This window comes from Xyrauchen texanus, chromosome 1, assembly GCF_025860055.1.
Source record: "Xyrauchen texanus isolate HMW12.3.18 chromosome 1, RBS_HiC_50CHRs, whole genome shotgun sequence".
NCBI lineage: Eukaryota > Metazoa > Chordata > Actinopteri > Cypriniformes > Catostomidae > Xyrauchen > Xyrauchen texanus.
Genome location: NC_068276.1, coordinates 61,793,121 through 61,819,756, shown reverse-complemented (window position 1 = coordinate 61,819,756; position 26,636 = coordinate 61,793,121).

Below are 26,636 nucleotides of genomic sequence, written 5' to 3'. Positions count from 1 at the left end.
GTAAAAACGGTGATATCTCTTTTTACAATTTAAAAGAACAGTTTTATATTTTATATTGTAAAATGTAATTTGTGATCAAAGCTGAATTTTCAGCATCATTACTGCAGTCTTCAGTGTCACATGATCCTTCATAAATCATTATAATATGCTGATTTTCTAATATGGGCATATTTAAAGTGCATTTTACTCATTTACACCTGAACAGATATTTGCAAGCACAAGCTTTGTTGATGATAATGAGGCAGCATAAACACTAGTTAAAATATAATCTAAACATTCATATTATTTTTATATCATATTACATATCATATTTATATCATACAGCATACAATTGAAATACCTGCTTTAGCCGAAACAGCATTTAAATGTAACTAAAACTTGCTTATTAGGACATATTTCAATACCCTGAATCCTGGCTGGCAAGTTTGGAAACAGTCCCACTAGTAAAATATGTACATGTTTATATAAAATAGCATGTCAGCTAATGAAAACCAAATTAATTACTCGTCCAAAATTGTATCTTTGGCTAGATCAAGTCTCTCTTCAAAATACAAATGTTCATTGGAGTCCCGCTCTTCTTCTGAGGAAAATGTTAACTCATCCTTACATCCAGGAGTTTTCTCACTTGTGTATCGTGCTGTCTTCCAAACATGCAGATATGTGAATGAACTATATGTTTTCAAGGCACAGTCGGGGGCGTTCACCATTTGCCTTTATCGTCTCAGCACATTAGCGTATGAATGGCGCGCTCTGCTGGTGGGTGGGATCACATTACAGATAATTAGATGGACCGGTAAAAACTGTACATCGCTTTGTTTCAAACAGATTACATTGCAGGAGAATATTTGTTTTAAATTTGAATAGTTTTACTTGAAAGTAGACATTATAAGCTTTCTTTAGACATATGTTTCATGTTTGTGTGATCAGTATTCACAGAGTTTCAGTTCATTTTTGTGATGTGTTTCAGAAATATGCTCGTGAACACAGAGACTGCTGAAAGCTCACCCTTTTTATTTTCTTTATTTTACAAAAGCACAAGATTTTGTTGTTACTGTGAGTGTACACAAATAAAAGTAGACTCTTTATAGTCTCTAATGATGTCTTACACTTATCTGTATACCCCAAAATGACAGAGTATTTTATGTTGTTTCCGCTGTAATGACGGAAAAATCCAGCAGGACGCGCCGGCGTGTCCGTCGACCCCGGTCGACCCCAGAAGGTTAGGAGTTAAAAACATTGAAAAACTAGACTTAATCTTAAATTTGGTCAGAATACTTTTGCTTTATCCTCAATATTGATGAAATTAATGTTTAAAACATTTGTTTTAGCTTTTTATAATATGTGTTTATATTTATGGAATGTCAAACTTTTTGCCTAAACCCATTATATTCATGTCAAATCTAATCTCTCTCTCTCTCAATTTAAATTGAAATGAGAGAGAGAGGAAAATGTAAACTCTTCCTTAATATCCAGGAGTTTTCTCACTTGTGTATCGTGCTGAAGGGTGAGGGTCAAAAATCCCTTGTCTCTTCAGATATATCAATACATATATATATATCCTTTTATATCAATATCTATCTATATTCTGTTGCTTAACTTCTTTAATAAAATGATGAATTAACTATATGCATGATCACATAATCAATTCTATTTTCTTATGCATAACTGAAATATACTTTGAATCATATGTGTGTTGAATGTTAATTAGTCTCTTTTAGGAACATTCCAGAGTCTCTCTGTCCTGCACATCGGCTGAAGGTCTTTTGGGGGATAAGCTTATTTGTGACGCTCTCCAGCCTCTCAGGGGAGGGGGTCAGGGGGAATGCGTTAAACATGTGTTCCAGATGTATTCTGTGTTTGATTGTTACCTTTCCATGACTAATTATATGGTTTAAAGTCCTATGTAATAATACCTGAATAGTAGAAGTGTGATTTTCTATTATTATTTCTTTAGGGAAGAAATGTATGTTATTTCAACCCTCTCCTCTGCCCGAGGAGTGAATATTTTATCTCTCTGTTTTGGTTCAAATGGCCTGATAATGTGTGCTCTGGCTCTCTTGTACCCAGAGAAGGACTGTCGTTCATCAGTGTTTTGTGTGTGCGTTTGACCTTCTACCTAGGTTTTGAACCAGGGATGCACACCAGGCCGACTCGAAGACGCCCCGCGACCATCTGCGAGGTCACTTCAGATGTAAATCTCGGGCGCGGACGACAAGTGCGCTGATTAATGTTGATAGGCCATTTAACTATCTATATGTTGTGACTTTATGTTCTTTTAGCCAATCAGGAGTAAAATAATGGAATGTACGTCCTTGCAAATGGTATAATTGATGTAAGATTTTGTGTAAGGTACGAGTTAGCTTTCTATCTCCTCGTGAGACTTTACCTGGCTCTACCAATTTCACTGCAAACTATTCTTCAGTAAATTTTTGATTCTTTAATTGAATTTCTCGACTCCTGGTTTTCTTTCTCCATATCTGGTCCGGGTCATAACTGTTATACCCCTAACAGTGCGGTCTTCCAAACATGCAGATACGTGAATGAACTATATATTTTCAAAGCACAGTCGAGGCCGTTCACCATTTGCCTTGATCGTCTCAGCACATTAGCGTATGAATGGCGCGCTCTGCTGGTGGGTGTGATCAATTCAATTCAATTCAATTCAATTTTATTTGTATAGCGCCTTTCACAACACACATCGTTTCAAAGCAGCTTCACAGAACATCATCATTAACAGACGACAAAAACTGCAACGTCCATAAAGTCGATTAATCATCATTGTGTAATTTAGACAAAATTTGATTTTAATGGTTTAAAAATAATTAAATGATAATTATATTAACTCTTTCCCTTCCAAACACGGAATTTTCCGGGGTTTATGAAAAAGCTTCCGCCAAACACGGAATTTTCCTGGTATCCGTGTTTTAGGTGGAATACGGTAAGAAAGACCATGACGCATGTTTTGAAAGAGTACGCAACTCTTTGATCAAAGAAACAGACTGCGATCGTCTTAAACGTAAAGTGGAGTTTTGAGAATGTAGCTCAAAATGTAGATAGAAATGCCTTTTTCTCAGCTTTTTCTGATCACATTAGAGATAAGCCAGGTGAAACTGTACATTGCTTTGTTTCATACAGATTACATTGCAGTAAACTATGGAATAGTCTCCCAAACACTGTTCGAGATGCAGACACACTCTCTCAGTTTAAGTCTAGACTAAAGACTCATCTATTTAGCCAGGCATACACCTAATTTATCCTCCAACCCACAATTAGGCTGCTTTAGTTGGGTCTGCCGGAACCAGAAACCAGAAACATTGAGCATGATCTCTTACTCTGCAATAAATTAAATGGCATCTACGCTTACATCTTTTTATTTGTTTCCCTGTCTCAACCTCGGGACTCCTATCCTGAGGTCACCAGAACCGGCTGGATCCAGCACCATTCCTGCTTCATGTTGGGCTCCACTGCTACATGTCGCAGAATGATGATGACTAAATGCAGCCGGTGCCAGCCAAACATCACTTCAATCTATTATGACAGACTTCAGAGGATGAAATGATGCCAACTCCAACCTGCATCACCTCAGACTATAGATGGACTACGATCTTGAAATGGAATGCATAGACTAACTATTGCCAACAAAAGCCTTCATCAGCCAATTAACAAGGACAATTGCATCTACGTGAACTTCTGCAATTAATCAAGATGGACTTCAAAGACTTTGGTCATTAATCTTACAGTTCAAACACAATCGATGTTTAATCACTGACCCTTAACACTTAGTTTAATAATTTTAAACCATGATTTTAACTATACTTAATTAATATTTACATTACATTCAAAATGTTAGCCAGAGGGGAACTGGCCCCCACAGTGAGTCTGGTTTCTCCCAAGGTTATTTTTCTCCATTAATCAACATCTTATGGAGTTTTGTGTTCCTTGCCACAGTTGCCTACAGCTTGCTCACTGGGGTTATTAATACAATTATCATTTAATTATTTTTAAACACTATTAAAAATCGTATTTTATCGAAATTACACAATGATGATTAATCAACTTTATAGACATTACAGTTTTATCATCTATTAATGCTGATATTCTGTAAAGCTGCTTTGAAACGATGTGTGTTGTGAAAGGCGATATACAAATAAAAATTGACTTGACTTGACTATTTGTTTTGTTTTATTTGTTTTAAATTGAATATTTGTTTTAAATTTTAATAAAAAAAAGTGTCTGCTTTTTTCTCTCTCTCTCTGTGTTTGCTAGTTTTTTTTCTCTTTCCTTTCTTTTTTCATGTTTTCATTTTTCTCTTTTGAATGTTCTGGTAGTTTTTTGTTTTGTAAGTGTTTCATTAGAGCATAACAAAGTTGTGTGATCTCTGTCATTGCAGGATGGTGTGCGGTGTGTACCTGATGATGGTGGATGGTGGAGGATGTTCTCCTGGCAGTAGGAGAGGAGGTAGGTTTTGAAAGTATTTTATCTGCGTCCTGAATGAATAAAGCAGTTGATGGGTTTTTAAAAAAGAAAAATACTGCTAGCAGGTTGATTGTAAATGGTATTGTCATTTGTGACAATCTGGAATTCTAGCACAGCATTGCATGTCATCTCTGAGCCAGTGCCTGAAGTGCAGACACAATGAGTGCAGTGTTAATGGTGTTAGTGATGTTACTCACAACGGTAATGCTGAGAATGTTACACCTGTAAGAAGTGTTGCTGAACGGAATAGCATTTCTTTTGAAGTACCAGGTAACCGCAATGTTTAACAAAGTGACTGTAATGTTTACATTTACATTAATGCATTTGGCAGACGCTTTTATCCAAAGCAACTTACAGAGCACTTATTACAGGGGACAATCCCCCTGGAGCAACCTGGAGTTAAGTGCCTTGCTCAAGGACACAATGGTGGTGGCTGTGGGGCTCAAACCAGCATTCTTCTGATTACCAGATTACCAGTTATGTGCTTAGACCACTACACCACCACCACGCCAATATTGAAGAATCTGATGGAATTAACCAGAGTGGGTCATTAAATTTTACAAATAATGACATGATTGAAGAAACTTATTCTATTGACATTGATAGTTCACATGGAGATCTTCAAAAGGAATTTTCCTTATATACCCTTGAGGAAATAAATTGTTTTCTGGATGATACTTTAGGCAAACAGGTGAAAGATGTTTTCCCAGACATTGAGAAGTTTGTTAGGTCTGTTACAGTTCTTAAAAAGGCAGTAAGTTTTGATCTTTTGAGTGAAAAGAAGCGTTTTCGGTTAAAGAAGCATCTTACAGTGATAAGAAAATGCAGGAAAGGGGGAAAAAATAAAATGTTTTTGAGTGTTTATTGTTGTTTTTGACTGACCAGAAATGCATCACATGGGCTTTCTATCTCTTTTTCTTTTTGTGATATGTCTGTCATTCTCCCTCTTTAATACATATATGGATATTTTGAGGGTGGGCTCCATTAATGTTAATGCTGGGAGGACATAAACATGATTTGGTTTTGGAAAGCATACAGCTAAAAAGGCTAAATGTTGTAATGCTTCAGGAAACTCATAGTGATGCAGATAATGGAGCTGATTGGATAATTTGTTGGAGGGGGCAACAGTTACTTAGCCATGGGACAAACTTTAGTGTGGGAGTGGAAATTCTTTTTTCACCAGAAACTAGAGTTTATAAGTTCAGAAGAAGTATTATAAGGTCGTCTTTTTTTAGTAAAAGCTAAAATTGAAAGTTTTCTTTTTTGTTTTATAAATGTGTATGCATCGAATGTGGGGCATGAGAAAATCAAATTTTTCAGTAATTTAAGTGGAATATTGAGACAGTATTACAACAATGGTAATGTGATGATTGGGGGAGACTGGAACTGCATTGAACATTTTACTATTGATCGAACTTCTGAAGAACCTCACATGCAATCTTCTATTTATCTGTCTAAATTAGTAAAAGAAACTGAACTTTTAGATATGTGAAGGATCAAACATAATACTGATGGACAATATACTTGGGTAAAAATCTCTGATAATAGAGTGAGTGCTGCCGGTTGGACAGAATTTATATAGTGTTTTAGTAATCGGTTCATTGAGTGCTCAAATTTTCCAGTGGGTTTCTCAGATCATCATATGGTTTTGTCTCAATTTTCTAAGAAATCTTCATATTGGCCCTTTAATGCTAAGTTATTGCAAGATGAAAATTTCTGTAAACATTTTGTTGTTTTCTGGGAATGTTAGAAAAAAACAAAACATACTTTTGAAAATTTGAGACAATGGTGGGAAATTCTTTTGTCAGCAATATACAGTTAACTCTACAAATAGGATAAAAAAAAGCTATTCAAACTCTTGAAAGATCTATAGATTCAATAGAGAAAGAATTGTTGGACAGATATGATCCTTGTTTTACTGTTTACAACAAAAAAGAGTGAGTTGGGGTCCTTCTTAATTGAAAGGGTGAAAGGACCCTTGGTGAGGTCTCGTTTTATCTCAGTTAATGATATGGACACCCCAAGTGCATATTTTTTTAATTTGTAATGTTCAGTAGCACAGTACAAACAAATGGTTTGTCTCTGTCTGCCTGATGGAAGGGTTACCACTAACATTGCAGAGATGCGTCATCATGCAGTGGATTTTTATTCCTGTTTATATGCTGCAGAACATTGTGACTTGGACTGTTCTGAACAGTTATTTCAAGGTCTTCCTAAATTGGACTCTGATTCAAAGACTGCTTTGGACGCTTTTTATCTTTTGAGGAGCTCACATCTGGAGTTACACAGCTCAGCTCGTGGCATTCTCCTGGTGTTGATGGTTTGACATCAGAGTTTTATAAACACTTCTGGAATCTTCTTGGTGCTGATCTTTATGAGGTATTTTGTGAATGTTACAAAGATTAATTTTGTCCATTTCCTGTCGTCATGCCGTTCTTTCTTCACTTCCTAAAAAGGGAGATTTGTCTTTGTTAAAGAACTGGAGGCCTGTTGCCTGATTTTATCAAAATGTCTTGCTAATAGATTAAAGAAATATATCCATATAATAGTGCATAAAGATCAGACATATTGTGTACCAAATAGGTCAATAATGGATCATTTGTTTTTAGAACGACTTATTTTAGACATTTGTAAAACTTTTAATTTAGGGGTTGGGTCAGTTGCCTTAGATCAGGAAAAAGCTTTTGATCAGGTAGAACACAGTTTCCTGTCTGTCACTCACTTCGACGTTGTGTCGAAGAAGCGACACTAGGGGTCTCTCTTGAGCGCCTTGGTGTGGTGCTGGATTGGAACCCTCCGTCCTCCCCACACCCTTCGCGGCTGGATGATTGGTTCCTCGGGTCTGCTCGCTGCTCACAGCCGCGCCCCCCCGATCCCTTTCTTCCCGAAAGTCCAACGAGCGTGTGCAGTCAGTGCTGAAATGCCTCGCCGACTTCAGGCCGGGCACAGCGGTCCCGTAAAACTTTTCCAGAGGCTCCTGGGGCATATGGCGTCCTCCATGGCGTGCTTAATTTTCAGCTCCTCAGTGCAAAATCCTGACTGGCATTCGCTGCCCCGCTTCCTTTATACCCGTATGTCCGGGGCGGGGCATGCAAATTCTGTCTGCCAACTTGACATTGGCCTTTTCTCAGGTTCAGAGGTACGATTCGGCATCCAAGGAAGACCCCTTGTGTCACTTCATTTGACACAATGTCTCGTTCCCTCCCTTGGGGAATGGAGGTTACGACAGTAACCATGACGGTATGTATATAGGTTTAATGTACATGTTTATAATTATTGGACCAAAAAAACTCTAAAAATAAGCCACTACAATATAATTTGACTCGATGGATGTATTGTTACATCATCTTCAACAGCGAAGAACTTAAGGCATATGCTAAATTAAGGCATATGCTCTCTGTTGCTGATGCCGAAAAACGAATTCATGCGTTCATGACTTCAAGACTAGATTATTATAATGCATTACTGGGAGGATGTCCTGCAAGATCAATAAATAAACTTCAATTGGTTCAAAATGCCGCAGCTTGAGTTCTGTCCAGAAATATGATCATATTAGCCCTATTTTATCATCGTTACATTGGCTACCGGTTAAATTTCATATTAATTTAAAAATTCTGTTAACTACGTACAAAGCTTTGAATGGTCTAGCGCCGCAGTACTTAAGTGACCTTCTACGACACTATATTCCATCACGTTCAATACGATCACAAAATTCTGGCCTGTTAATAGTTAACAGTGTTAGGGAGACTATTCCAGAGTTTAGGAGCCAAATATGAAAAGGATTCCTCCTTTTGTGGTAGATCCTTTTCATATTTGGCTCCTAAACTATGGAATAGTCTCCCTAACACTGTTCGAGATGCAGACACACTCCCTCAGTTTAAGAATAGACTAAAGACTCATCTATTTAGCCAGGCATACACCTAATTTATCCTCCAACCCACAATTAGGCTGTTTTAGTTGGGTCTGCCGGAAACCAGAAACCAGAAACATTTATCATGATTTATAACTCTGCAATAAATTGAATGGCATCTATGCTTATATTATTTAATTTGTTTCCATGTCTCAACCTCAGAACTCCTATCCTGAGGTCACCAGAACCGGCTGGATCCAGCACCATTCATGCTTCGTGTTGGACTCCACTGCTACATGTCGCTGAATGATGATGACTAAATGCAGCCGGTGCCAGCCAAACATCAGTTCAGTCTATTATGATGGACTTCAGAGGATGAACTGATGCCAACTCCAACCATAAGACATGGGATACTTCATATGCCATTGTCTGAACCTTGGATTTAGGATGGACAACACCGAACCTCACCGAAATTACCAGCCAGTGTTTCACATCCCTGATCTCTGCCTGCATCACCTCAGTCTATTGATGGACTATGATCTTGAAATGGAATGCATAGACTAGCAATTGCCAACAAAAGCCTTCATCAGCCAATTAACAAGGACAATTGCATCTATGTGAACTTCTGCAGTTAATCCAGGATGGACTTCAAAGCCTGTGGTCATTAATCTTACAGTTCAAACAAAATCGATGTTTAAACACTGACCCTTAACACTTACTTAGATTAATCATTTTAAACCATGACTTTAACTATACATAAGTAATATTTACATTATATTCATGATGTTAGCCAGAGGGGAACTGCCCCCACAGTGAGTCTGGTTTCTCCCAAGGTTATTTTTCTCCATTAATCAACATCTTATGGAGTTTTGTGTTCCTTGCCATAGTCGCTTTCAGCTTGCTCACTGGGGTTATTAATACAATTATTATTTAATTACTTATTTTTAAAACAAGATAAACAATCGTATTTTATCTAATTACACAATGATGATTCATCGACATTATAGACATTACAGTTTTATCGTCTGCTAATGATGATCTTCTGTAAAGCTGCTTTGAAACAATGTGTGTTGTGAAAGGCGATATACAAATAAAACTGACTTGACTTGACTTATATGTATGTATGTATATATGTTTCATGTACATGTTTATATGTATGTATGGAGTGGTGGTGGCGTAGTGGACTAAAGCACATAATCGGTAATCAGAAGGTCGCTGGTTCGATCCGCACAGCCACCACCATTGTGTCCTTGAGCAAGACACTTAATCCAGGTTGCTCCGGGGGGATTGTCCCTGTAATAAGTGCACTGTAAGTCGCTTTGGATAAAAGCGTCTGCTAAAATGCATAAATGTAAATGCATGTATATATGTTTAAATATGTTTACATGTACATGTTTATATGTATGTATGTTTAATGTACAGGTTTATATGTATGTATATATGTTTAAATATACATGTTTATATTTATGTATATATGTTTAAATGTACATGTTTATATGTATGTATATATGTTTAAATATACATATTATATGTATGTATATATGTTTAAATATACAGGTTTATATGTAGGTATATATGTTTAAATATACATGTTTATATGTATGTATATATGTTTAAATATACATGTTTATATGTATGTATATATGTTTAAATGTAAATGTTTATATGTATGTATATATGTTTAAATATACATGTTTATATGTATGTATATATGTTTAATGTACATGTTTACATGTATGTATATATGTTAAATGTACATGTTTACATTTATTTATATATGTTTAATGTACACGTTTATATGTATATATATATATAGAGAGAGAGAGAGAGAGAGAGAGAGAGAGAGAGAGAGCACAGTTGGCAGTAATGCTCATTCTCATTCTGAAGCCCTAAATCTATTCTGCACAGAGTCAGTTGACTTTTCAATGTTCCAATTCAGATTGAGTTCTCTCGAAAAAGATTCGGTGCTTTGAGTTCTCGTTGATTTTCTTTTGCATCTCAAGAAGGGATGGTTCACCTTTCTCTCTTTTGGTAAGAGGTTTCTCTGGTATCTAAGGTTCGACGTACATGTGTGGCATATGCTGAAGTTCTTTCTTGAAGGTATATGAATGTTATGACATAGAAGATATCACAACAGTGTCACCAACCTCTGTGTTTGACTTCTGAATCTCTGCAGATTTGGTCATTTTCAGAGTTGCCTTCTCTTTCCTTTGATCGCACCAGAATTACTGTCTACATCATTTCATTCTGTAGAAGGATATCCACATGATGTAGTAGGGAAGCACTTCAAATGACTTTTGTCAAATTAGCAAGCAATAATAAATTGTTCTGGCCACTATTTCCCCGTTGAGGCTGCTCAAATGTGTATATAGTGACTTTTCCACCATGTTAAAAAATTAATTAATTTACATTTTAACTGTCATTTTTCACATAGATCATTTACAGTTTTTTTCAATCGCTAACAAGCGCTTACCCATATTTCAGATACTTTTTCTAAACTCTTAACACAGACTCACACCTACAAAACACAATTGGCCAAATGGATCATTTTCTTCTCAAAAACACATTTTGTTAAATATATACTAACTCTTCATTTCAAAATAGAACACATATTTCTCTGCACACACTAACTTTACCAAAACACTGGAAATCTGACTCAAAATGAAATTATTCTGTCAAAGAATAACACTTGTTTTCACTTCACAAGGTACATGCAGTCAATCAAAGTACACCAGGTTTCAAAATACTGGCTATTGTTGACATTACAAAAACTGCACAGACTTCCAGTTTTACAGGTATTTGCATGCAAAACATACAATCCACCGTTTTTACACAAAATGTCTTGGTTGGGAACTGTATGTCCACATGTACAGTAATGTTCACATTCCAGTAAAAAGCAAATCAGTTTTTTTGTCCTTTACTGTTTACTAAAGGAGGTACAGTACAGTATTGCTTACAGTAAACAAAATATTCATGAAACACACAAGAGCATTCTGGACAAAAAACAACAGCATCAAGCCCAGATAAAAGGGGGGGGGGGACTAAAAAAAGCACAACATTACTGCATCTCTCACTGCTCCGGCACCTCTCTCTGCATCTCTCACTGCATCTCTCTCTGCTCCTGCACCTCTCACTGCTCCTGTCACTGCTCCTGCACCTCTCACTGCATCTCTCACTGCTCCTGCACCTCTCACTGCATCTCTCACTGCTCCTGCTCCTCTCACTGCATCTCTCACTGCTCCTGCACCTCTCACTGCTCCTGCTCCTCTCACTGCTCCTGCATCTCTCACTGCTCCTGTCACTGCTCCTGCACCTCTCACTGCATCTCTCACTGCTCCTGTCACTGCTCCTGCACCTCTCACTGCTCCTGACACTGCTCCTGCACCTCTCCCTGCTCCTGTCACTGCTCCTGCACCTCTCACTGCTCCTGTCACTGCTCCTGCACCTCTCACTGCATCTCTCACTGCTCCTGCACCTCTCACTGCTCCTGCACCTCTCACTGCATCTCTCACTGCTCCTGCACCTCTCACTGCATCTCTCACTGCTCCTGCACCTCTCACTGCTCCTGCACCTCTCACTGCATCTCTCACTGCTCCTGCTCCTCTCACTGCATCTCTCACTGCATCTCTCACTGCTCCTGCACCTCTCACTGCTCCTGCTTCTCTCACTGCATCTCTCACTGCTCCTGCACCTCTCACTGCTCCTGCTCCTCTCACTGCTCCTGCTCCTCTCACTGCTCCTGCATCTCTCACTGCTCCTGCATCTCTCACTGCATCTCTTACTGCTCCTGCACCTCTCAATGCATCTCTCACTGCATCTCTCACTGCTCCTGCACCTCTCACTGCATCTCTCACTGCTCCTGCTCCTCTCATATAGTAGAGTGATGTATATTAGTGATATATATTAGTGATATAGTAGAGTGATATATATATATATTAGTGATATAGTACAGAATTATAGTAGAGTGATGTATATTAGTGATATAGTACAGTGATATGTATAAGTGATATAGTAGAGTGATATAGTAGAGTAACATATATTAGTGATATAGTAGAGTGATATATATATTAGTGATATAGTACAGAAATATAGTAGAGTGATGTATATTAGTGATATAGTAGAGTGACATATATTAGTAATATAGTAGAGTGATGTATATTAGTGATATATATTAGTAATATAGTAGAGTGATGTATATTAGTGATATAGTACAGTGATATAGTAGAGTAATATATATTAGTGATATAGTAAAGTGATATATATATTAGTGATATAGTACAGAAATATAGTAGAGTGATGTATATTAGTGATATAGTAGAGTGATATATATTAGTAATATAGTAGAGTGATGTATATTAGTGATATAGTAGTGATGTATATTAGTGATATAGTAGAGTGATGTATATTAGTGATATAGTAGAGTGATGTATATTAGTGATATAGTAGAGAAATATAGTAGAGTGATGTATATTAGTGATATAGTAGTGATGTATATTAGTGATATAGTAGAGTGATGTATATTAGTGATATAGTAGAGTGATGTATATTAGTAATATAGTAGAGTGATGTATATTAGTGATATAGTAGAGTGATATAAATTAGTGATATAGTAGAGAAATATAGTAGAGTGATGTATATTAGTGATATAGTAGAGTGATATATATTAGTAATATAGTAGAGTGATGTATATTAGTGATATAGTAGAGTGATATATATTAGTAATATAGTAGAGTGATGTATATTAGTGATATAGTAGAGTGATATAGTACAGAAATATAGTAGAGTGATGTATATTAGTGATATAGTAGAGTGATATATATTAGTAATATAGTAGAGTGATGTATATTAGTGATATAGTAGAGTGATATATATATTAGTGATATAGTACAGAAATATAGTAGAGTGATGTATATTAGTGATATAGTAGAGTGATATGTATTAGTAATATAGTAGAGTGATGTATATTAGTGATATAGTAGTGATGTATATTAGTGATATAGTAGAGTGATGTATATTAGTGATATAGTAGAGTGATGTATATTAGTGATATAGTAGAGAAATATAGTAGAGTGATGTATATTAGTGATATAGTAGAGTGATATATATTAGTAATATAGTAGAGTGATGTATATTAGTGATATAGTAGTGATGTATATTAGTGATATAGTAGAGTGATATATATATATATATATATTAGTGATATAGTACAGAAATATAGTAGAGTGATGTATATTAGTGATATAGTAGAGTGATATATATTAGTAATATAGTAGAGTGATGTATATTAGTGATATAGTAGTGATGTATATTAGTGATATAGTAGTGATGTATATTAGTGATATAGTAGAGAAATATAGTAGAGTGATGTATATTAGTGATATAGTAGAGTGATATATATTAGTAATATAGTAGAGTGATGTATATTAGTGATATAGTAGTGATGTATATTAGTGATATAGTAGAGTGATGTATATTAGTGATATAGTAGAGTGATGTATATTAGTGATATAGTAGAGTAATATATATTAGTAATATAGTAGAGTGCTGTATATTAGTGATATAGTAGAGTGATATAAATTAGTGATATAGTAGAGAAATATAGTAGAGTGATGTATATTAGTGATATAGTAGAGTGATATATATTAGTAATATAGTAGAGTGATGTATATTAGTGATATAGTAGAGTGATATAAATTAGTGATACAGTACAGAAATATAGTAGAGTGATGTATATTAGTGATATAGTAGAGTGATATATATATTAGTAATATAGTAGAGTGATGTATATTAGTGATATAGTAGAGTGATATATATTAGTGATATAGTACAGAAATATAGTAGAGTGATGTATATTAGTGATATAGTAGAGTGATATATATTAGTAATATAGTAGAGTGATGTATATTAGTGATATAGTAGTGATGTATATTAGTGATATAGTAGAGTGATATAAATTAGTGATATAGTAGAGAAATATAGTAGAGTGATGTATATTAGTGATATAGTAGAGTGATATATATTAGTAATATAGTAGAGTGATGTATATTAGTGATATAGTAGAGTGATATATATATTAGTGATATAGTAGAGAAATATAGTAGAGTGATGTATATTAGTGATATAGTAGAGTGATATATATATTAGTGATATAGTACAGAAATATAGTAGAGTGATGTATATTAGTGATATAGTAGAGTGATGTATATTAGTGATATAGTAGTGATGTATATTAGTGATATAGTAGAGTGATGTATATTAGTGATATAGTAGAGTGATGTATATTAGTGATATAGTAGAGAAATATAGTAGAGTGATGTATATTAGTGATATAGTAGAGTGATATATATTAGTAATATAGTAGAGTGATGTATATTAGTGATATAGTAGTGATGTATATTAGTGATATAGTAGAGTGATGTATATTAGTGATATAGTAGTGATGTATATTAGTGATATAGTAGAGTGATGTATATTAGTGATATAGTAGAGAAATATAGTAGAGTGATGTATATTAGTGATATAGTAGAGTGATATATATTAGTAATATAGTAGAGTGATGTATATTAGTGATATAGTAGTGATGTATATTAGTGATATAGTAGAGTGATGTATATTAGTGATATAGTAGAGTGATGTATATTAGTGATATAGTAGAGTGATATATATTAGTAATATAGTAGAGTGATGTATATTAGTGATATAGTAGAGTGATATAAATTAGTGATATAGTAGAGAAATATAGTAGAGTGATGTATATTAGTGATATAGTAGAGTGATATATATTAGTAATATAGTAGAGTGATGTATATTAGTGATATAGTAGAGTGATATAAATTAGTGATATAGTACAGAAATATAGTAGAGTGATGTATATTAGTGATATAGTAGAGTGATATATATTAGTAATATAGTAGAGTGATGTATATTAGTGATATAGTAGTGATGTATATTAATGATATAGTAGAGTGATATATATTAGTGATATAGTAGAGAAACATAGTAGAGTGATGTATATTAGTGATATAGTAGAGTGATATAAATTAGTGATATAGTAGAGAAATATAGTAGAGTGTTGTATATTAGTGATACAGTAGAGTGATATATATATTAGTAATATAGTAGAGTGATGTATATTAGTGATATAGTAGAGTGATATGAATAAGTGATATAGTAGACTGATATAGCAGAGTGATATATATTAGTGATTTAGTAGAGTGATGTATATTAGTGATATAGTAGACTGATATATATTAGTAATATAGTAGAGTGATGTATATTAGTGATATAGTAGAGTGATATGTATAAGTGATATAGTAGAGTGATATAGTAGAGTAATATATATTAGTGATATAGTAGAGTAATATATATATTAATGATATAGTAGACTGATATAGTAGAGTAATATATATTAGTAATATAGTAGAGTGATGTAAATTAGTGATATAGTAGAGTGATATAGAGTAATATATATTAGTGATATAGTAGAGTAATATATATTAGTGATATAGTAGACTGATATAGTAGAGTAATATATATTAGTAATATAGTAGAGTGATGTATATTAGTGATATAGTAGAGTGATATAAATTAGTGATATAGTAGAGAAATATAGTAGAGTGATGTATATTAGTGATATAGTAGAGTGATATATATTAGTAATATAGTAGAGTGATGTATATTAGTGATATAGTAGAGTGATATAAATTAGTGATATAGTACAGAAATATAGTAGAGTGATGTATATTAGTGATATAGTAGAGTGATATATATTAGTAATATAGTAGAGTGATGTATATTAGTGATATAGTAGTGATGTATATTAGTGATATAGTAGAGTGATATATATAAGTGATATAGTAGAGAAATATAGTAGAGTGATGTATATTAGTGATATAGTAGAGTGATATAAATTAGTGATATAGTAGAGAAATATAGTAGAGTGTTGTATATTAGTGATACAGTAGAGTGATATATATATTAGTAATATAGTAGAGTGATGTATATTAGTGATATAGTAGAGTGATATGAATAAGTGATATAGTAGACTGATATAGCAGAGTGATATATATTAGTGATTTGGTAGAGTGATGTATATTAGTGATATAGTAGACTGATATATATTAGTAATATAGTAGAGTGATGTATATTAGTGATATAGTAGAGTGATATGTATAAGTGATATAGTAGAGTCATATAGTAGAGTGTTGTATATTAGTGATACAGTAGAGTGATATATATTAGTAATATAGTAGAGTGATGTATATTAGTGATATAGTAGAGTGATATAAATTAGTGATATAGTAGAGAAATATAGTAGAGTGATGTATATTAGTGATATAGTAGAGTGATATGAATAAGTGATATAGTAGACTTATATAGTAGAGTGATGTATATTAGTGATATAGTAGACTGATGTATATTAGTGATATAGTAGACTGATATATATTAGTAATATAGTAGAGTGATGTATATTAGTGATATAGTAGAGTGATATGTATAAGTGATATAGTAGAGTGATATAGTAGAGTAATATATATTAGTGATATAGTAGAGTAATATATATATTAGTGATATAGTAGACTGATATAGTAGAGTAATATATATTAGTGATATAGTAGAGTAATATATATTAGTGATATAGTAGAGTGATATATATTAGTGATATAGTAGAGTAATATATATTAGTGATATAGTAGAGTGATATATATTAGTGATATAGTAGAGAAATATAGTAGAGTGATGTATATTAGTGATATAGTAGAGTGATATATATTAGTAATATAGTAGAGTGATGTATATTAGTGATATAGTAGAGTGATATATATTAGTGATATAGTAGAGAAATATAGTAGAGTGATGTATATTAGTGATATAGTAGGTCGATTCACATACTGCTCAGCTAGTGTAGTTGACTATGTCATTACAGACATGGACCCCTCCTACATTCATGCATTCACTGTTAGACTACAGTCTACCTTATCAAACCACTGTCAAATTAACGTGTTCTTAAAGACAATCCAACACCATAGAACAAACCAAGGGCCCAGCAACCTGTTCCAACTAAACCCAACATACAAATGATCCCCAAAATATGAGTCTGAATTCCTTAGTGCAATTAGCTCCAAAGAAATGTCCAACCTAATCAATACATTTCAAACAACACGGTTTATGGCTAACAAGATCGACATAAATTCCGCAGTACAACAAATAAATGACATTAATCAAAGGTGCTCAATCACAGCAAATTTACTCAGTACAAACAAGAAAACTTAACTTAAAATTGGGGTTGAAATTTGGTTTGATACAGAATTTAAAATTAAAAGAAAACTACTCAGACAGATCTCTAACCAAATACACAGAGAGGCATACCAATCTGAAACCAGAAAAAACTATTGTGAAGCACTCAGGGATTATAAAAATACAATACGCCACACCTAAACCACACTCTTAATGAAACTGAAGACTCAATTAATAATAATCAGTTCTGGGAAAAATGGAACAGTTTTAATAAACAACACAGCCATGACATTGCCATACACAATGGAGAATTATGGAAAGACTATTTTAAAAACTTATTAAAAGAAATTTCTACAGAAAATCTCACACACAACCAGAAAAGCATGCAAAATAAACTGAGTCAATTGGAATCTACAATAAAAAATAACCAAAACTCTTTAGACTATCAGATTAGCAGAGAAGAATTGGCAGATGCAGTTAAGAAACTAAAACCCAGGAAGGCATGTGGTTTAGACAACATTAGGACAGAAATGCTGAAGCACAGTCCAGCAGTACTGCAGGAGGCCTTGTTAAAACTCTTCAATCTGGTTCTGCAATCTGGCTATTTTCCTGACACCTGGAGTATGGGCTTAATACACCCATTATATAAGAGTGGAGACAAATTCGACCCCAATAACGTCCGAGGCATTTGTGTGAGCAGCAATCTGGGGAAGACTTTCTGCTGTATTCTGAACGCCCGGATACAGGCCTTCCTTACCAAGAACAGTGTCTTGAGTAAGAGTCAGATTGGATTCCTACCAAACCACCGCACCACCGACCACATTCACACGCTACACACGATAGTCAACCAGCACGTGCATCAAAAAAGCAAAGGCAAAATGTATGCATGCTTTGTTGATTTAAAAAAGCATTCGATTCCATTTGGCATGATGGTCTATATTATAAAATTCTACAATCCGGCATTGGGGGTAAAATGTACAACAATATCAAATCTACTGTATGTATTCAGACAACAGGTGCGCAGTTAAAATTGGCAATAAAAGAACAGAATTTTTCACTCAAGGGCGAGGAGTGAGACAGGGCTGCAGTTTGAGTCCAACTCTGTTCAACATTTACATTAATGAGTTAGCAGTGCTACTGGAACAATCTGCAACACCCGGTCTTACTCTAAATCATTCTGAAGTTAAATTTCTTCTCTATGCAGATGATCTGGTGCTGCTGTCAGCTACTGCACAAGGGCTACAGCAGCACCTGGACCTGCTGGAGAACTTCTGGCAGAACTGGGCCCTGACAGTCAATCTGAAAAAAACTAAAATTATGATTTTCCAGAAAAAGCCAGATTACAGGACACCAGATACACATTCACTCTGGGGAACACTGCAATAGAACACACCCGACACTACGACTACCTCGGTCTAAACATCAGTGCTGCAGGGGGTTTTGGTCTGGCAGTGAATGCACTAAAAGAGAAAGCTAGAAGAGAATTCTACGCTATTAAGGGCAAATTTACCCAAGTTGACTATCCTGTAACAATCTGGTTTAAGATCTTTGATAGTATTATAATGCCTATTGCTCTGTACGGAAGTGAGGTTTGGGGTCTGTATGGCAGATTACTCAAGATGGGACAAACACCCCATAGAATCCCTGCATGCAGAATTCTGTAGAAACATTTTAAAAGTTCAGAGAAGAACACCTACTAATGCATGCCGGGCCGAACTAGGCAGATACCCCCTTTTAAATACATATTGAAAAATGATCCCTCAAATTTTGGACACACCTAAATTCAAGTTCCCCTAACACACTGCAACATGAAGCCCTTAAAACCCAAGAGCTGAAGCCTAAAACCAGTCCCCTTTGTCAGCTGGATCTGAAACTCACAAACCCACTAACAACTAACAAACACTGGTTTCAGACCAGCACTGCTGAACAAAACCAGATCAGAATAAACCAAATCATAAAAGAAAGCAAAAATTCATATTTGGACCATTGGGAAAATGAAAGTAAAAACCAAAGCAAATTGGAATGTTATCGGGCCCTAAACAGAACATATAATCTGGCAGAATATCTGCACACTGTAAGAGATCCAAAACAGAGACGGATCCTCACCAAATACAGACTCAATGATCACAGTCTGAACATAGAAAAAGGCCGACACAGACAAACATGGCTTCCAAAGGAAGAACGAGTCTGTGCTCACTGTGACACTGGTGAGGTCGAGACAGAGACACACTTTCTAAAAATTTATTCACCATCTCTAACAAAGCACAACATTTTTTTGTGATTCCATACATTTTCAAATTCCTCTATATTCTTCATAGTTTTATAAAATAAAAAATCAAATGTAATTCTTACTTTTATTAAACTCTTAAAAACTTGTACTACATCCCGACCAACTTCACCATGTATTTTTTCCTTTCTTGTCAGATAAATAACCATTTTCGCTTTTCCAATAACAAAGTTAACAAGTTGCCCTTTTTTTCTCTTTTTTTTCCAGAACTTGAAACCAAATATGAAACCAACCTTAGAAAATATTACTTTAAAATCCACAAACATGAAATTAAGCATCAAAAATAAATTTTTAAGCCTGTCACAATGTACAAAACAGTGAAAAATAGTTTCCCTCTGATCACAAAAAGGACACTTGCTATCAACTGCTGAATTAATTATGCTAACAAACGCATTTACAGCAACAATACCGTGCAGTATTCTCCACTGCAAATCCCCATTTGCTTTGGTCAATGGTGGCTTGTACATACTCCTCCACACAGGTTTACAATCATTCTCAACATCAAAATGAACAGCCCACGGCGTTTCAACCCGCACTTTCAATTTTTCCTTATTTAACATTTTACCACATAATTCATACAACTTTTTTCCATTCACAGAGCAAAAATCCAACCTTTCCAATCTTTTAGTCCCAAGTAAATGATGAGAACTTTCCTCTTCAGCAAACTTTGGTGAAATGTCCATGTTTGGAAAACTGTCATTTACTTCTGGTACAGATCGTCCTCTGTCGAATTCCATAATTAAAAACTTGTCTTCATCATTCAGAGTTTTCTTAACATTGTCCAAAAAACAAACCACCACTCTCTGTGACTGGATTCCCAAGCATTGTGCCACAGCATTCACGTTATCAAAATCATTTCCAGCAACCTCCAGTAGTTGTCTTAAGGTGATCATTTTTGCTGTTACTAAACTTTTCATCATTCCAAGCATTGTTTGTAGCAACATCCAGTCTTGCACCTTTAACTAAAGGATCTTCTAGAAGCCAATGAAGAGATGACACAGGCATAGTCCTTACAGTTCTTACTAATGACCATGCTTTTAGAACACTACGGTAGTATAAGGGAAGGCCTTTTATGTCTCCCGCTTCACAGTTAATCCAAAAAATACTTTTATTTAACCCCAAACCGCCTACTTTTTCCAAGATAAAATGTTTCCCTGCTTCCCATACATTACTTTGACCATATAAAACTCTTTGAATAAACTGTAATCTAAACGCTGTTTTACGACTTTCTAGATGCAGAAGACCTTGTCCACCATCATCCCTTGTTAGATATAACCAAGGGCGCCGTAAAGGGGTGGAAGTTTAGGACGATTCTATGGGCCCAGGCTGATTTAGGTAATATCAGAAGAGCAGACCCCCTTTTTCTTTTCTTATTTCTTTTCTCTTTTTTATACATACATTAAATGTGCTAGGGCCCCTCATGCACTAAATGTGTATTTTGTCCGTTTTGATCATAGATTTAATATTTAAAAAACAAATAATGTATTTACTGTTTCAGTCACACCCCTCCCCCTCACAATGGTTCATTCCACCTGCGCTGTCCGAGCTAAGATCGCTAGTGTAGCGTCTCTTGCTTATTCACTATGTGCACAGGTGACGCGACGAACGTTCGAAATCTGCGTGGTGGGCGGGGGGACTTCCGGTTTAGGTTACTACCGGTATTTCCGATGTAGATGTTGTGGAAGAGTGAGTGGCAAGCTATCAGTGAGTACCGTATGTAAAATGTTAACAGTAAATAAGAAACGTCTTACATATCAGTATCAAATTGGCAACTCTAAATTACATTGTAGTGTTCCTCGATGTGCCGTTTCATCGAGGTATAATTCTGAAGTTTTCATCGTTTTCCGCATCAGCCTGAGGTACGAGCTCAGTGGCTAGTCAAGATAAGACGCGAGAACTTCACTCCTACCGATAACACCCGGGTATGCAGTCGACATTTTAAGCTAGAAGATTTCATCATAACCACAGGACGCTGAAAACTTGTTCAAGGAGCTGTGCCATGTCTTTTGAGTGGAACAATTTTTGTTTACCAGCGCCAAGGACTGTAGTTTTCTCTCTGAGCTTCCATATACTGCTTATATATTTTGTAATTTACTATGCTGTTTGTTTTTTTGTATCTTGTGATATACCTTTCAGAAAATTGTCTGAAATATTGACAATGTTTACATTTGTCATTTATTGTCTTTTGCAGTGCCAGGAGGAACACAAATACATGAGTTAATTCAGACATTTATTATACAAAGACACAAGCTGTCATACTACACTCAACAATAACATGGCTCCTATAATTGTAACATTGTGATGCAACGTTTGACATTTTGTATGAGTTATGAGTTTGTAGATAACTAGTCCACATAACTGCGCATAATACAGTACTCAACAGTACTTTAATGCTTCTTTGCACTTCTGGTTGGATGTCAACTGCATTTCATTGGCTCTGTACCTGTACTCTGCTAAATGACAATAAAATTTAATGTAATCTAATAACTACTAACACTGAATTCATAATAACAAAAGGAACCTTGTATAGGTTTGTTGTTTATGTACATACATGTGCATTTCTTAAAGAGAACTATTTACATTGATTTTCACACAAACACATGTTTTGTACAGTCTGATACAGTAATGCAACATTATGATTAAAGCTCTGCCAGCCACACAGGAGCACTCAACCTCATAGAGCTGAACAGGAGTGGAATCTTCTAGGACAATCTTTTAAAAAACAAAAAAGTGTGTTATTATCAGCAGAGATCACAAACTGATCAGATATCTCAAAGTCAAAAGTGCATTTTGCATTATTTTTCAAGTTAGCTACTATGAGTTAGAGAATGAGGTTACTTTAGGGTTAGTAAGAAAGTAAGTAAGTTAAACACAACACAATATAAACAGCAAAACAACTGTCTCAACAACCAGCTTCTGGGGTTTCATATAGGAATGGTAGGTCTACTAGAACACTAATAGGGCAGGCAAGTGTCATCATAGTGTTACCTACTTCAAACGTTTGGCTAGCTAGATAGTTGTCCAAGATGTTCAACTTGTTTAGGTAATTATACATTTGTTTGCCAGTTTAACCCATCATTGCCAAACTGAAGCCCCAGAATAGAACTGGTTGGATCAGACGAACAACTGAACTGTCTTTCATCCTACTCTGATGGTGTGAGGTTTCTCATGTTTCCTCAAAGATCTATGACAGGTAGCACGGATGCTGACTCTCCCTGTCTGTCTTTACTTGATACTGGGGATAACCAAATACTGTCAATACATGTAACTGAACAACACAAGTCATTAGTATATGGGTGATTCTTAGACTATGGGCACTTTTATGTACTTTGTAACCAAAAATGTCATTTTTTAAAAATATGACCAAAGTACAATTGATATGGATTGCAAGAGTAGATTTGTGTAATACTTTTTATATTATAATACATTACAATACTTTTTATATTTAGATTATAATATTATTTTTATTTCTAAATTATACTTTTATATTAATTGATTTCATTTAGATGAATGAAAATTCAATTTTGTTGCATCATTTATTGCTTATATTTTTGCCTTGCCATCAGCTGTGTCAGTTATTTACAGTATGCACTGTAACTGTTCATCTGTGAGACAAATCAGTTGTATACATCAAACTCAGCACTACACTAAAAACAGTTGTGGTTATGTTTAATGGCTTTGTGAATTGAGTTTACTGAGTGTGATGAGTTTAATTGTTTTTCTAATAAACATCTCCACTGTTTCTCTACATTCACGTTAATTCATTGTCATTTCCACCACCACCCACATTTTTAAAAAATATTTAAAAAGTTCTCATCACACATTAAAAATGTATCCACAATTTACGAGATCATGCTCTACTTAATATAAAAATGCAAGTCATTTATTTTCTAATAAGCTCTTGCCCAAACCAGTATTACATTTCAGAGTGTGACAGGCGTACAGTTCACCGTTTGGTCCTTAGGGCAGTTAATTTATCTCATTGACAAATGTATAATTATTGTACATTGTGGAAAAACTGATAAAACTAGTTACAAAAATGATCCTAGACAATTCTTGACTGACATAAGTTATTCTGTTTTTAAATAACAGCATTGAGATGTGGTGGAAATGACATTTCACTGCTGTTATATAAAAACAGAATAACTCATAACTTCTTAGTTACGAGACTAACACAGTCTCATAACTTCTCTTGTAATCTAAGTTTGTCCTCTTACAGACCTTAAAACTAGACAAATAATTTAAACTTATGAGACGGTGTTACGTGACTTTTGAACAAGTTTTTTTATTCAACTTCACAAGCCTAAAAGTGCCCCTTGTTGAAGAAACGCCCATACATTTATTCAATGTCAGATAGTAAAATGAACATATAATAAACCACATGTGACCAACAACTCAAATTAATCGTTTAATAAGTATTTTGTAAAGGTTACTTTCTAGCCTAACGTCACATAGCATCATCAGCTAACGTTAGGGCTACAGCTAGCTAAAGACATAGCATAACTTACCTTCATAATTGTCAATGAATGAAGAGACGTATATCTTGAAACCCTTTTCCCTCTTGCTCTTGGGAGCCGATGATGACGCTTGAATTATTCGGTGTACGTCATTTATCGTTATCCTTGGCAGATGTTGAAGGGATCTGGTGTAGAAAGCCATGTTTATCTGGTCCTAGTCTTACCTGACAGTTACCGGCGTCGTCAATGAACCTAACGTAGCGTTAGACCGGAAATACCATCGCCCACCAGTGACGTCTGACAATCATGGAACGTTCGTAAAATCAACTAGCCAATTGCACTTACTATGATGCAGTGCAGACAGTGACACACGCAGGCATGTCACATCAAAAGTCAGGGCATCAAAAACAGAAAGAAAAGAAGGAAAGAGAAGACAGAGAACGCTGATGTCGACAGTATGTCACACAGTTTTTCAAAAAGAAAGGTAGCTTGCCCTATTCCTGTATTCCAAAACTTTCAGAATTACTTATTTTTGTTGCTACATGACCTGCTTTTATCTAGCTAGCTTAGTAAAATAATTACTGAATTATGATTTACATCCAACAATAATAACATGTCTGCTGTCTCCGGGGTTGTCATGTCTCGTAGACACCGATTCAGCGGCTGCTGCACACCCACTTCCTCCTTCCCCCACGTCCCCCGTCCCCGTCTCAGCCGAACAAGGTGAGCCTGAGCGCGAAACTTCACGAAGATTGAAGCCTTTAAAACACGTCTTATCTACTGTGTTCGCCACATGATGATAACTTTACAAAACAAAAAGTAATCTACACGCTTCAAAAATTACAAAATCAGTTTGCCGTGTGTGTCGTGTGTTCTGTGAAGTGACAGTGCTGCTGCTACGATCGATGCTGTCAAACTTGACATTCTTAATGTGAATAAAATGCCCCAGAAAAAATTATATAAAATTGAATAAAACATGTGTCTGTAGTAACCATTGGCTATAAGGAGTTTACAAAATAGATATTTTAATATATTATATACTAAGAAAACTAAATAGGCCAATAAAAATAATATGGTTATTATTACGTGTGTGTGTGTGTGTGTGTGTGTGTGTGTTTGACTTATACAAATGCAGATCAGCTTTATTGTCTGCACCTCGTTCTCCTATTGATTTCAAAATACAACACTGATCTGACTTGTGAATTTGAAGATGAAGTCAGACACCTCAACTCTGTATATAGGGCCACTTTCCCAGGGTGTCTGTCACCAATTGTTCTGCTCAACAGCATTTACAAGATGTAGCTGCAGAGTATTTTTGGGCAGGTCTGCATAGTTTTGCGAATATTTTGCACACTGCCTGTGACCGTTGCTGGTGGCGAGAGAGCATTCAGTAAGCTGAAACTGATAAAAAATTATCTGAGGTCTGCTATGTTGCAGGATAGACTTTGTCACCTTGCCATACTATCCATTGAAAGCAAACTGGCAAGAAAGCTGAACTTTGATGATTTGATACATGATTTTGCCAGCAGAAAGGTACGCCGCTGGGCCATTATAAAGTGATGTTGAACATAACTTTGTTAGACCTGATAACAAACAGTTGATGTCTGGTTCAGTACTTGTTTAGTCCTGGACTGGTTTAGGCCTGGCATTACTCCTGGTGTGTCTTGATTTTGAGCCCTTTTGGCCTAGCTAGTTTTATTCCTGGACTGATTTAATTATGGGTTAGTTCTAGCTGATGTTTCCTGATTGAGCAGTTTGACCCAGCTAAAGCTTGTTCATGTAAAGTATATGTCAATATGTGTACATTATGTTCTGTTGTGCTTGCAATTGCAATTGAGATAATAAATGTTCTGCCTTTTATGTAAACAAGTACATATTTCTATATTTTTTTCTTGTTTTTGTAGGCTTTGTACTCATCTTTAGACATTTTAACTATGCAATGCGCTAAGTATCTTTTTTAAAGTATACTGGGCATGTTTCTTGGGTTAAATTTTATCTGTAAAAAATGTAGGGGGCCCAGAAATTTTGGTTTCCATAGGGCCCAGAATTTCTGGCAGCACCCCTGGATATAACACACATTGTGGTACCCAATGCATCTTCTTATTCCAAAAGAAATCAACCATTAAAGCCTGTATTCTTTACAGAAGACCTGCAGGTGACTCAAGTACTGCCACCCGACGCCATAATGATGCTGCTACCAAATTATTAATAATTAAGGAGCGTCCTCTATATGACATTTGTGGCAATAACCACTTCCATTTTTTAAGTTTTCCTTCAACCATCTCTATAACACCATCCCAATTTTTCATCATAGTTTGATCATCACCCA